This window comes from Callithrix jacchus, chromosome 15, assembly GCF_049354715.1.
Source record: "Callithrix jacchus isolate 240 chromosome 15, calJac240_pri, whole genome shotgun sequence".
Taxonomy (NCBI): Eukaryota; Metazoa; Chordata; class Mammalia; order Primates; family Cebidae; genus Callithrix; species Callithrix jacchus.
In genome coordinates, this window is record NC_133516.1 from 67,420,919 (window position 1) to 67,433,259 (window position 12,341).

A 12,341-nucleotide genomic window follows, 5' to 3' on the forward strand; every position below is an offset into this window, starting at 1 on the left:
TTGATCTTTTCTGTGTTATAGGCTGTCTTCACATCTCTAGTAATCTTTGGTTGTCTATTTATGATCAAGAAAGGGAGGATTAAAAAGCTATTTGGAAGCTCTGAGTGCAGAGACTTTGAGCTTTGCTTTGGGATGATCTGGAGAGCATAACCCTCCCTCCCTCACCACGTCACTGCTCTTTTTTTTTTTTTGAGACAAAGGTTCATTCTTGTTGCCCAGGCTGGAGTGCAATGGCGTGATCTCCGCTAACCTCAACTTCTGCCCCCAGGTTCATGTGATTCTCCTGCCTCAGCCTCCCAAATACCTGCGAGTACAGGCATGCGCCACCACACGTAGCTAATTTTGTATTTATTTTTAGTAGAGATGGGGTTTTTCTGTGTTGGTTAGGCTGGTCTTGAACTTCCAACCTCAGGTGATCTGCCTGCTTCGGCCTCTCAAAGTGCTGGGATTACAGGTGTGAGCCACCATGCTTGACATCACTGCTTTTAGGAAAGCCTCGAGACTGGTCACATTGCCGAGAGGAGCGTTTCCTAGTCTGCTTAGGAGGAAAATTATTTGGGAGCTGGCTGGGGAAAGGGGAGGCTGGGGGGTCTCAGCAGTCACTTAATCTTTCTCTTTTTGGTGCATACCAGTTCCCTCCACTGAGCTGACCAGGCCTTATTCTAGAGATCCTTTTGTTTTACTGTCTTCAAACAACTCGCCTTCTCTGAGTATGGGGAGGGAATCTGGGATTTAACTCATTGGAAACCAGATTTCACCCAGTCGTCCTCATTTTAATGTTCTGTAACTCCAGTTCTCAAGGGGCCCAGCACCACAGTGCCTGCTCTGTTCCGAGCTTTCCTCGTGCCTGGCTTAAGTGTCAGCCTTCTCTTGGTCTGCCAGTGAGGTGTTTTTCGGCCATCTGCTTTCCAGCCTCCAAGATGTGATTGCTATAGTCTCTTGTTCTTTATCTTCTAGTGTTTTTGTTGTTTAGAGGGATTTTGTTTGTTGTTTGGTTTTTAGATTCTTTAGTTTTAGTGAGGTTTCAGGAAAGAGTAAAATAAGATGAATTTGTTCAGTTCATCCTTAGCCTTGAAAAGTTCTGGGAAATTTTCTTGATTATTTGATTTCTTCTCTATTTTGCACTTGGTCTCTTGGATGGAAATTTAATTTTCTTTTCTTTCCAATGTATCCTTAAAAAATTTTTTTTTCTGGATGGTTTCTTCAACTTTGTCTTCTAACATTTATTTGTTTATTTTTTGGGAGGTCTTTTTTTTCCCTTTTTTAATGTGTGTGTGATTTTTTAATTTCTACCAAATTTTCTTGTTTTCTACACTTGATCTTAGCCAAAAGGCCGAGAAGCGATTTTTTTCTTTTTTTCTTTTTTGAGATGGAGTATTACTCTGTGACCCAGGCTGGAATTCAGTGGCGCCACCTTGGTCCACTGCAACCTCCACCTCCTGGGTTCAAGTGATTCTCCTGTTTCAGCCTCCTGAGTAGCTGGGACTACAGACATGCGCCACCATACCCGGCTAATTTTTGTATTTTTAGTAGAGATGAGGTTTCACCATGTTGGCCAGGCTAGTCTTGAACTCCTGACCTTAGGTGATCCACCTCCTTGGGCCCCCCAAAGTGCTTGGATTATAGGTTTTTCTTTTTTTCATAAAAGAATTCAGAAGGACCAGCCTAAGAATTTTAGTTTGTAAAAGGTTTTGTCACTCAGTTTGGAGTGTAGTGGCATGATAATAGCTCATTGTATCTTCATTTTTCTGTGGTTCTCTTGGTTTAACTTTTCCAAGCATCAACTTTTGTCTTTTGCTGGGTGGGGAAAGGGTAGGCCATCTCTACAGGGTGGGAGCAGGGGCCTGGAGATCTTGACAGACTTCAACTCCTATTTTCATCTCCAGCGCTACCCTCATTCTGAGGTCTGGCATCTCCAATTCCTGAGTCTTTCGGGGGTCCTGTAGTCTGGTTCTAGGTTTTTCTCACTGAAGGCTTAGGTTTTGGCCATCTGATCTGCCTGGGCGATAATCATTAACCCATCTGTTTTCTAGCATTCAATGTCCCCTGCCCTGTTATTCCTGAATAACATCCAATTTTTACATAATTTTCTTTGCTGTTCATTTTGTGTGCTTTCTCCTTGTAGGTTTATTCCTTTTCAAATGTATTTCCTGTAACTTTAGAAGGGTTTTTGGGAGGGAAGGACAAAAACTCTGTGCTATGTACACAATTGAAAATTCCCATATAAAGTAGGTTTGTGAGTTATTTTCCTACCAAATATGTAGTGGGCGTGTTTTCTGTCTAATGTAGATCATCTTATTTGGCTGCCTCGAATTCCTTTGTATAGATGAATTTTCTAAAGTTATACGCAAACTTCCCCTTCATGAGACTGGTGACATTTAGATTTTTTCTTAATCTGTTTGGAGGCAGCACAGTATGATAGGTGAGCACGTGAGTGTTGGGATCAGACCATTTGGGTTTAAATCCTGGCCCTGCCACTCGAATTAGGATCTTGAGAAAGTCAGCCTCTTTGAGCCCCATTTTTTTCCTGTGTGTAAAATGAGTTAGTTCTTCAAATGTTATCACTTGTAAAAAGCTAATAAAGGGCCAGCAAACTTTTTCTGTAAAGGGCCAGATGCATTTTGGGTTTACAGCTCCTGTTGCAGCTATTCAACTCTGCATGAAAACGGCCATAGACGACATATAAGTGAGTGGGTCTGACTTATTCCAATAAAACTATTTACACCAATAGGCAGTGTATTGGATGCTTGTGGGCTTACAGCATGCAGAACCCTGAATTAATACATGATTACTCTTTGCTTAATGCCCAGTAGTAGGCCCTCAGTAATTTAATTTTAAATTTTACCATACAGGCTTAAACCTAAGGCAATCCTTTTTTTTTTTTTTGAGATGGAGTCTTGCTCTATCACCCAGGCTGGAGTGTAGTGGCTCACTCCAACTTCTGCCTCCCAGGTTCAAGTGATTCTCATATCTCAGCCTCCTGAGCAGCTGGGGTTACAGGCATGCACAACCACATTTGGCTAGTTTTTTGTATTTTTTGTAGAGATGGGGTTTTGCCATGTTGCCCAGACTGGTCCCAGAACTCTTCAGCTCAAGTGATGTGCCTGCTTTGACCTCCCAAAGTACTGGGATTACAGATGTGAGCCACTGCGCCCCACCAAGACAGTCTTGAATATAGGCAATCTCCTATTTTTCCTGACAAAAAAAATCTAAAAACATTTTCTCAGCCAACCTGACTCTAAAAAGCTTTCAAGGATTAAATGACATAATTATTATGTCTGTTTATGGTATAGGTTTCTAGTTACATGTGCGTTTTTGAAACTGCTTTGTTCCTTACTTTGCCATTTTCCTGTCCAGTCAGTGATTAAATTTCCCTGTTTCATGATTGTTTTGGTTCATTTGAAACAGGGTCCAAATGAGAACTGTATGTGGCAATTTTTAAATGTGTCAAATCTCTTTGTCACTGTAGATTCTTCCTTCTCCCCCTCCAAGATGTTATAATTTATTTGTTGTAGAAAATGGGATCGTCTGTCTGGTTTTCGCTGATGAGAGTATAGCACTTTTTGAATCTATATATTGTTCTTGGAAGTTTTATTACAAGTTACAAATAGTCATATCACATTGAGGCAGTCTGTTTCCATTTTTCCTTGAGGTGTGTTTTTGGGATTGCCATAATGTGACCACCTCCAAATATTTTTTTAGATTACTTTTTGAGTAAGTATAGCCCCATGGTTCAAAAATAAAAGGTAATTAGTGAAAAGTCCTTTTAAATTCAGTCCTATTTTGTCCTTTTCTTCCACCTAGATAACCACTGTTAGAAATGTAAATATTTTTTGGCTGGGCATGGTGCTCATTCCTGTAATCCCAGCACTTTGGGAGGCTGAGGCAGGCGGATCACTTGAGGTCCTGAGTTCAAGACCAGCCTGGCCAACATGGTAAAACCGTGTCTCTACTAAAAATATAAAAGTTAGCTGATCATGGTGGCATGTGCCTATAGTCCCAGCTACTCCGTAGGTTGAAGCAGGAGAATCACTTGAACCTGGAGGCAGATCTTGTAGTGAGCTGAGATTGTGCCACCACACTCTAGCCTGGGTGACAGAGGGAGACTTCGTCTCAAGAAAAGAAGAAAGGAAATTTGAGTATTTTTCCAGTATTACCTTTAACCATATTGTTTTTTAAAAGTTATCTAAAAATCCAAAAGTAATCTTTAAGAGGTTTGTTAAAAATGACATTCAGTGCTTAGAACTGTGAAGGAATAACCCCGGGAATAATTTATTCATATTCAATCTGTTACATTTCATCACCTCCCTCTCCCATTTTTTAAGAAAATGGGTTTAGAAGGCCGGGCGTGGTGGCTCATGCCTGTAATCCCAGTACTTTGGGAGGTGGGTGGATCACCTGAGTTTGGGAGTTCGAGACCAGCCTGACCAACATGGAGAAACCCCATCTCTACTAAATACACAAAGTTAGCCCGGTGTGGTGGCAGGTGCCTGTAATCCCAGCTACTTGGGAGACTGAGGCAGGAGAATTGCTTGAACCTGGGAGGCGGAGGTTGCAGTGAGCCGAGATCTCGCCATTGCACTCCATCCTGGGTGACAAGAGCGAAACTCCGTCTCAAAAAAAAAAAAAAATAAATAAAAAAGAAATGAGTTTAGGGAACCTCTATAAGCATCAAAAATTAGCTTTGTTGAGCTCTGTTTGGGGTTGTCTTCCTCAAACCAAAGAGTACACCTTGTAATACAACAGGCTTTGTAACGATTTGCATATAAAGTGATACCTTTTCTGAGGAATCATTTTTTTGGGGAAAACCTTAGCTTGTATTTGAGCTTTTGGGGATTTTAATCAGATTAACTTTTGTGTTGTTGAAAACAGTGGTAAACACATCTTGAAGAGCTAGATTGCAAAGATGCTAATGTGTTACTGTATATGATAAACACTAACTTTCAGATGCACTTATATAAAAGTAGACTTGTAATTACAGTATGTCTCAGGATGTACTCAGAAAATTCAGCAGGGGGGAAAAAAACCTTGTCAAGCTTAGGCAAGACTGCGATTTTTAATTGTCTGGGTTGATGGAAATTTTCTGTTATAAGCAAGATAGTTTTTGAGGGATTGTTCTCCCTTATTGATACATTTTTAAAGGTTTTAGGGGAAATGGTAAACATTCAAATTAAGCAGAATAGTATATTGAATTCACCAGGTGCCCATCACCCAGCTTCAGAAGTTCAGATTAAATTTAAAATGTGCTACATTTAAATTAGCTTGCATTTTAGGAAAGATTCTTGTTTGAATATTTCTGCTGTTTGAGGAGTAGCTGCAAGAAGTCTAAGGCAGGAAAGTGTAAAATGGGAAATGGGTAATTCATTTAAATTTTGTTATTAATACTTGTTTCCTGTTACAGATAAGGGCATGAAATTAATACAGGCAACATAAACAGTTTTGTTCCATTTTAATCAGATAATTTATCTAGGATGCTCTTTCATTGTGAATTTTTTTATTATGTGCATTACATGTACTCATAAAAACATTAGGAGAACTTTGTAAGGCTTCTTGCTGAAGCCTTCTGGCATTGGCAGGTATAGAATTGATACTGATCTGCTTACTGTATTTCTCAAACCTGGTCTGCATCACAGTTACAGGGAAAATTAAATACAGATTCCTTGGCCCCACCCTAGATCTATTGAATCACAATATCTCAGGGTGGAATGGGCCTTAAAAATCTGTTTTTAAAATGCTCCCAAGTTGATGGAGATGTGAATCTAAGTTCAGGCACCATTTATTCTACAAATTAATTCAGCAAATATTCATGAGCACTTATTATCTGCCAGGCACTGTTATAGGTGTTTGGGAGGCATCAGTGAAGAAAAATAAAAATTCCTGACCTTGCGGAGCTTACTTTTTTTAGCAGGACTAAATCTATTTAATGGAAGGAATGGTTGTTTCAGTTACTATTGCTAGTTAGTAGCTTAAAATAACTTTTAGTTTGCTCTCAGTTTTGTGGGTCAGGATTTCAGAAAGGTCTACACTGGGCAGGTCTTGCTTGAGGAGTCTCATGTGGTTCCTTTCAGATATTGGCCAGGGCTGTCATCAACCAAGAGCGTGGCTGGGCTGGACATCGGAGATGCTCACTTACATGGTGGACAGATGCTGGCTGTCAGCCGGGAGGTCAGCCAGGTTGTAAACTGGCACACCTAAAGGTGGCTGCTCTGTCATTTGGGTGGTCGGATTTCTTAAATGGTGCTTGGCTTGCTCCAGAGTAAGCCTGCAGAGTGAACCAGATGGAAGTTACAAAGGCCCTTCTGACCTGGCTTTGGAAGTTACAGTTTCACTTCTGTTGCATTCTGTTGGCCATAAGTAAGTCTCTAGGTAGGTCCATATTAAGTGGAGGGGTCACAGACCCTACTCTCTCTCTCTTTTTATTTATATATATTATATAAATTATATATGTTATATAATATATATAAATAATATATCTAATATATATAAAATATATAATTTTTATTTATAATATAAAATAGATAATATATATTATATATATATATATATATATTTTTTTTTTTTTTTTGAGATGAGTTTCGCTCTTGTTACCCAGGCCGGAGTGCAATGGCGTGATCTCGGCTCACTGCAACCTTCACCTCCTGGGTTCAGGCAATTCTCCTGCCTCAGCTTCCTGAGTAGCTGGGATTACAGGCACACGCCACCATGCCCAGCTATTTTTTTTTTTTTTGTATTTTTAGTAGAGACGGGGTTTCATCATGTTGACCAGGATGGTCTCGATTTCTTGACCTCGTGATCCACCCGCCTCAGCCTCCCAAAGTGCTGGGATTACTGGCGTGAGCCACCGCGCCCGGCCCATATTTTTAAAATTATACTTTTAAGTTCTGGGGTACGTGTGCAGATCATGCAGGATTGTTACATAGGCATACACATGCATGCCCTGGTGGTTTGCTGCATCCGTCTGCCCCGCCCCCAGCCCCGTCACCTACATTAGGTATTTCTCCTAATGTTACCCCTCCCACTCCCCACCCCCTGCTATCTCTCCCCTGGCCCCCCACCCCTGAACAGGCCCCAGTGTATGATGTTCCCCTCCCTGTGTCCATGTGTTCTCATTGTTCAGCACCCACTTACGTGTGAGAACATTTGGTGTTTGGTTTTCTTTTCTTGTGTCGGTTTGCTGGGAATGATGGTTTCCAGCTTCAACTATGTCCCTGCAAAGGACATGAACTCTTCCTTTTTATGGCTGAGTCGTATTCCATGGTGTATATGTGCCACATTTTCTTTATCCAGTCTGTCATTGATAGGCATTTGGGTTGGTTCCAAGTCTTTGCTATTATAAACAATGCCGCAGTGAACATATGTGTGTGTGCATGTGTCTTTATAACAGAATGATTTATAATCCTTTGGGTATATACCCAGTAATGAGATTGCTGGGTCAAATGGTATTTTTATTTCTAGATCCTTGAGGAATTGCCACACTGTCTTCCACAATTGAACTAATTTATACTCCCACCAATAGTTGAACTAATTTATACTCCCACCAACAGTGTAAAAGTGTTCCTATTTCTCCACATCCTCTCCAGCATCTGTTGTCTCCAGATTTTTTAATGGTTGCCATTCTAACTGGTGTGAAATGGTATCTCAATGTGGTTTTGATTTGCATTTCTCTAATGACCAGTGATGATGAGCATTCTTTTTATATGTTTGTTGTCTGCATAAATGTCTTCTTTTGAAAAGTGTCTGTTCATATCCTTCACCCACTATTTGATGTTTTTTTTTTTTTTTCTCGTAAATTTGTTTTAGTTCTATGTAGATTCTGTATATTAGCCCTTTGTCAGATGGGTAGCTTGTAAAAATTTTTTCCCATTCTTTTGGTTGCCGGTTCTTGCTAATTATTGTTCCTTTTGCTGTACAGAAGCTCTTAAGTTTAATTAGATCCCATTTGTCTATTTTGGCTTTTGTTGCCATTGCTTTTGGTGTTTTAATCATGAAGTCCTTGCCTATGCCTGTGTCCTGAATGGTATTGTCTAGGTTTTCTTCTAGGGTTTTTATGGTATTAGGTCTTATGTTTAAATCTTTAATCCATCTGGAGTTAATTTTGGTATAAGGTGTAAGGAAGGGGTCCAGTTTCAGCTTTCTGTATATGGCTGGCCAGTTTTCCCAACTCCATTTATTAAACAGGGAATCCTTTCCCCATTGCTTGTTTTTGTCAGGTTTATCAAAGATCAGATGGTTGTAGATGTGTGGTGTTAATTCTGAGGCCTCTGTTCTGTTCCATAGGTCTATATTTCTGTTTTGGTACCAGTACCATGCTGTTTTGATTACTGTAGCCTTGTATAGTTTGAAGTCAGGTAGTGTGATGCCTCCTGCTGTGTTCTTTTTGCTTAGGAATGTCTTGGCTATGCCGACTCTTTTGGTTCCATATGAAATTTAAGGTGGTTTTTTCCAGTTCTGTGAAGAAGGTCAATGGCAGCTTGATGACAATAGCATTGACTCTATAAATTACTTTGGGCAGTATGGCCATTTTCACGATATTGATTCTTCCTAACCATGGGCATGGAATGTTTCTCCATCTCTTTGTGTCCTCTCTTATTTCCTTGAGCAGTGATTTGTAGTTCTCCTTGAAGAGGTCCTTCACATTCCTTGTTAGTTGTATTCCTAGGTATTTTATTATCTTTGTAGCAATTACGAATGGGAGTTCACTCATAATTTGGCTTTCTGTTATTGGTGTATAGGAATGCTTGTGGTTTCTGCACATTGATTCTGTATCCTGAGACTTTGCCGAATTTGCTTATCATGTTAAGGAGATTCTGGGCTGAGATGATGGGGTCTTCTAAATATACAATTATGTCATCTGTAAATAGAGACAATTGGGCTTCCTCTTTTCCTAATCGAATCCCCTTTATTTCTTTTTCTTGCCTAATTGCTGTGGCTAGAACTTCCAATACTATGTTGAATAGGAGTGGTGAGGGAGGGCACCCTTGTCTAGTGCCAGTTTTCAAAGGGAATGCTTCCAGTTTTTGCCCATTCAGTATGATATTGGCTGTGAGTTTGTTATAAATAGATTTTATTATTTTGAGATACGTTCTATTGATACCTAGTTTACTGAGTGTTTTACCATAAAGATTATTGAATGTTGTCAAAGGCCTTCTCTGCATCTATTGAGATAATTATGTGGTTTTTGTCTTTGGTTCTGTTTATGTGATGGATTACATTTACAGATTTGTGGATGTCAAACCAGCCTTGCATCCCCAGGATGAAGCCTACTTGATTGTGATGGATAAGCTTTTTGATGTGCTGTTGGATTCGGTTTGCCAGAATTTTATTGAAGATTTTTGCAACAATGTTCATCATGAATATTGGCCTGAAATTTTCTTTTTTAGTTGTGTCTCTGCCAGGTTTTGGTATCAGGGTGATGTTGGTCTCATAAAATGAGTTAGGGAGGATTCCTTCTTTTTGTATTGTTTGGAATAGTTTCAGAAGGAATGGAACCAGCTCCTCTTTGTATGTCTGGTGGAATTCGGCTGTGAACCTGTCCTGGATTTTTTTGGTTGGTAGGCTATTAATTGCTGCCTCAACTTCAGACTTTGTTATTGGTCTATTCAGGGATTCAACTTCTTCCTGGTTTAGTCTTGGGAGGGTGTAAGTATCCAGGAATTCATACATTTCTTCTAGATTTACTGGTTTATGTGCATAAAGGTGTTTGTAGTAATCTCTGATGGTAGTTTGTATTTCTGTGGAATTGGTGGTGATATCTCCTTTATCATTTTTTATTGCATCTATTCGATTCTTCTCTCTGTTTATTAGTCTGGCTAGTGGTCTATTTTGTTGATCTTTTCAAAAAAACCAGCTCCTGGATGCATTGAATTTTTTTTTTTTTGAAGGGTTTTCTGTGTGTCTATCTCTTTCAGTTCTGCTCTAATCTTATTATTTCTTGTTATCTGCTAGCTTTTGAATTTGTTTGATCTTGCCCCTCTAGTTCTTTTAATTGTGATGATAGGGTGTAGATTTTAGATCTTCCCTCACTTCTCATGTGGGCATTTAGTGCTTTAAATTTCCCTCTAGACACTGCTTTAAATGGGTCCCAAAGATTCTGGTGTGTTGTCTTCGTTCTCTTTGGTTTTGAAGAACATCTTTATTTCTGCCTTCATTTCATTATTTATCCAGTAGTCATTCAGGAGCAGGTTGTTGAGTTTCCATGTAGTTGTGCGAATTTGGGTGAGTTTCTTAATCCCGAGTTCTAATTTGATTGCACTGTGGTCTGAGAGACTGGTTGTTAGAATTTCCATTCTTTTGCATTTGCTGAGGAGAGATTTACTCCCAATTATGTGGTCAGTTTTAGAGTAAGTGCGATGTGGTTCTGAGAAGAATGTATATCCTGTGGATTTAGGATAGAGAGTTCTTTTTTTTTTTTTAACTGATAAAATTTTTATTTCACTTTTGAATTTTTACACTTTTCCTGATTATTCTGTGTAAGGTGAAACTAGAACTGTTTAAAAGACATACACAAATCTAGTACATCAATAACTGGGATTTTTCTTTTTTTGCTATACTATTTTCACAACCATGGGTGTGCTTGCTAGGCAATATAACCATCACAGAAGCAAACATTTAGGCAGAATACTGGTAAGGAAAAACACAGCAAGAAGAGAGCTACCAGATATACAAACAGGCTTGGTTCCACATTCACCACTGCGTTTTCAAGCGCCAAGTATTAACTGCACATTTTTGTTCAGCTAGGAGGGATTCTTTTTTTTTTTGGTTTGTTTTAAATCCGTGCATGAGTGTTTGTTTTCTCATTTCAGCAGATGGACAAACGGATGGACTCTACAGCTAGGTGGAATATTAAAAGGTAGAGGGGTGATACTGTGAGACTGACAGGCCTGACTATTCCCAATTTTCTCCACTGCAGTGTCTAAACAACTTCCCTGAATATAGGGTCTCCTTAAAACTCATCTGAGAATTGAGCTGGATGAGTGCACTTGGGAAACCTGGTGACAGGCACTAAAAAGCATGATCAGTGCCAGCCTCAATATAGGGAGAAATCATGGATATTTAAAAATACTTTTTTGATTCAGATCCTGGTATGACCGAAGAGCAACACTGTGTTGAGAACTGGAGGAAGACAGCTCTGGTGCCAGAAGCTCTTAATCTTTAAAGCCAGACTTGCTCACCAAGGTGCTCAGTAATGTCTCTTACCCCTGCCCATATATAGCATTAAAAAGTGAACAAAAGATAGATAAAGATAGAATTCAAAAAGGAAACAAAAGTAAGGAAGGAGAGGGACAGAAACTTAGGAGAGAAGAGAAAACCAAAGTCAATAGTCAAAAAAGATGGTGGGAAAGAATGTTTAGATTTCAAAATTTAAAAGCCCTGAGCTACGAAGAACCTGAAAACTGAGTACTCCTCAAGTGAAAGGCAATCTCTACAGAACATCATTCCTTTGTTTTTTTCCTGGAGATGAGGTCTCGCTATGTTGCCCAGGCTGGAGTGCAGTTATTCACAGGTGCAACCATAGGGCACTACAGCCTTAAACTCCTGGGCTCGGCGATCCTCCTGCCTCAGCCTCCCAAGCAGTTGTGACTACTGCATGCACCACCATGCCTGACTCAGAACATTACTTTTAAAGGTATTAACCAGGAAACAGATAAGGTCACTCATAAAACACACGGCTTTTTTCTTGAGCTCAGTGTTAACAATGAAAATAGATTCCACTATTGAAGCACAAGTTACAAACTGGTAACACAGTGAACATACTGCTGTAGGAAGAGGGGTTTAGTCAGGTGTGTTATGTGAGCACTTGAACTTTTCAGGGTGTCGTCATAAGCCAGTTATCTGCCACAAAGAATTTCAATTTCAGGATTCAAGTTTCCTTGGAGGAAGTCACCGTTGATATTTGTGGTCATGAACTTTTGAGTGGCAACAGCCCCAACAGGTCAAGTGTCTTTAAGCTCCAAACAACAGGCAGCATTACTGTGAATTACCATTAAACTCAAATGCCAGGTGACGTGTGTCTCCAAGTTCCAGCATCACAATATAATCTCTATAACTTTCTGTACAACTTTAAAATGGAATTGTCTATTTCAGTGATTATTTTGACATCAGATTAACTTTCCAAAAAGTTACACATAATTTGGGTCTGTTTTTTCTACCAGTAAGAATTCCGCTAAATTACAAAACCCCATAATCACAGTGTTCAGTTTAAAAAAAAAATTTAACACACAGTAATCCTGTCAAATGTTAATCAAAATCAAAACTTCAGAATGCCGTGGCATTTATGTGACCAATCTGAGTTTTAGATACAAATACCAGCTGTTTATCCCATGAACCATTTTTGCTAGGCT

General features: G+C 39.5%; 1 protein-coding gene across 3 annotated transcripts in view; it reads left to right on the forward strand.

Annotated features, from left to right (window-relative positions):
• The window catches only part of TATDN2 (TatD DNase domain containing 2), a 41,183-nt gene that overhangs the window by 14,308 nt on the left and 14,534 nt on the right, over positions 1-12,341 (forward strand). The window lies entirely within an intron of this gene.